This window comes from Myotis lucifugus, unplaced genomic scaffold, assembly GCF_000147115.1.
Source record: "Myotis lucifugus unplaced genomic scaffold, Myoluc2.0 scaffold_90, whole genome shotgun sequence".
NCBI classification, from domain to species: domain Eukaryota; kingdom Metazoa; phylum Chordata; class Mammalia; order Chiroptera; family Vespertilionidae; genus Myotis; species Myotis lucifugus.
The window spans coordinates 4,691,647-4,692,337 of record NW_005871138.1 but is presented as its reverse complement, the minus strand read 5'-3'; the positions used below and the strand labels follow the sequence as shown (position 1 = coordinate 4,692,337).

General features: G+C 54.6%; 1 protein-coding gene across 1 annotated transcript in view; it reads left to right on the top strand.

Annotated features, from left to right (window-relative positions):
- The window catches only part of MYBL2 (MYB proto-oncogene like 2), a 22,791-nt gene that overhangs the window by 12,995 nt on the left and 9,105 nt on the right, over positions 1-691 (top strand). The gene's annotated exons all lie outside the window — the stretch shown is intronic.

Below are 691 nucleotides of genomic sequence, written 5' to 3'. Positions count from 1 at the left end.
AGGATCTAGGAGGGTTTGGTGGGGGGTACCATGGGGGCAGGACCTTGGAGGGCTTAAGGTGTAACTGAGGGGTATTTTCTGCCCTGGGGCCTGTGCGGGGATGGGGCAGCAGGCTTTTGGGGGGATCCCCTGGAGGATCCCCTGGACCCGGGGGGGGGGGGGGGGTCGGGGGAGGGGGGAGCGCAGGTCTTAGAGTTCCCATGTCCAGGACAGGAGCAGGGTGTGTGGAGGCCCCCTCCCTCCCGTGAGGATGTGACAGAGCAAGGCCAGAGGTGGCATGTTTGCAGAGGCTACACCATCATCTGCAGTAGAGGGACTGAGGCCAGGCCCATTGTTGGGGATGCTTGTTTTTCCAGGAGAGGTTGGTGTTCCTCTGCTAGAGCTGCCGTAACAAAGTACCACACACTGTTGCTTAGCAGAAGCTTATTTTCTCAGTTCTGGAAGGAATGGGCAGGGTCGGTTCCTTCTGAGGCCTCTCACTTTGGCTTGCAGGTAGCTGACTTCTCCCTGTGTCTTCACATGGTCTTCCCACATAATCTCTATCTTCTCATAATCTCTTACCTCTTATAATCGTCCAAGGGCACCAGTCTTACTGGATTAGGGCCCACCCACATGACCTCATGTTACCTTAATTATCTCTTTAAAATACAGTCAGTCATGTAACTTCAACGTATAAATTTGGGGAGAGCAC